We start from the raw sequence: 931 nt of genomic DNA, 5'->3' as shown, positions 1-931 counted from the left end.
TTCTTCTTCTTCTTCTTCTTCTTCTTCTTCTTCTTCTTCTTCTTCTTCTTCTTCTTCTTCTTCTTCTTCTTCTTCTTCTTCTTCTTCTTCTTCTTCTTCTTCTTCTTCTTCTTCTTCTTCTTCTTCTTCTTCTTCTTCTTCTTCTTCTTCTTCTTCTTCTTCTTCTTCTTCTTCTTCTTCTTCTTCTTCTTCTTCTTCTTCTTCTTCTTCTTCTTCTTCTTCTTCTTCTTCTTCTTCTTCTTCTTCTTCTTCTTCTTCTTCTTCTTCTTCTTCTTCTTCTTCTTCTTCTTCTTCTTCTTCTTTCTCCTCCTCCTCCTCCTCTTCCTCCTTTTTGTTCTTCTCACACCTAGTTCTGATGGCTCTCTGCCTTCTTCCACTCCAGGGGGAGAACTTGGATTTGATTCTTTGTCAAAGTAAACAGGTACAAAGTGTTTTCTGATTCCCAACTATCATTGCTGCCTACACTCCAACTCTTACCCACAAACCAGGTATCTGCACTTTGTACAGTTCTTCCTGAAGTCGTGTTATTTTAAAATTTAATTATATTTGAACAAAAGGGTATGGCAAGAGGGGTGCCTGCTGTTAATGAGTAATAGAGAGCAACAGATAGACAAGGTGCTTCCAGCTGGGCCGGGTAATGTTTGGCTCTCAGTTCTCTCCAAAATGGCCTCTGAAATGTGAGTTCTTGATTCAAATTATGTTCTTGGCAGTCTCCTCATCCCAGAAGGCTAGACCACAGCTACCACCACTCTCCTCCATTTGGCCAGTTGCTTAATGCCTTGAGTGGATTAGATGACATAATGCTCACTAATCCCACCCCAGCTGTTTTCTTTTCTTTCTTTTTAAAAAAAAATATATTTATATTGATTTCAGAGAGGAAAGAAGAGGGAGAGAGAGATAGAAACATCAATGATGAGAGAGAATCATTGGT

The sequence above is a fragment of the Myotis brandtii genome, unplaced genomic scaffold (assembly GCF_000412655.1).
Source record: "Myotis brandtii unplaced genomic scaffold, ASM41265v1 scaffold902, whole genome shotgun sequence".
NCBI classification, from domain to species: Eukaryota; Metazoa; Chordata; class Mammalia; order Chiroptera; family Vespertilionidae; genus Myotis; species Myotis brandtii.
Note: the sequence above shows the minus strand (reverse complement) of the source record.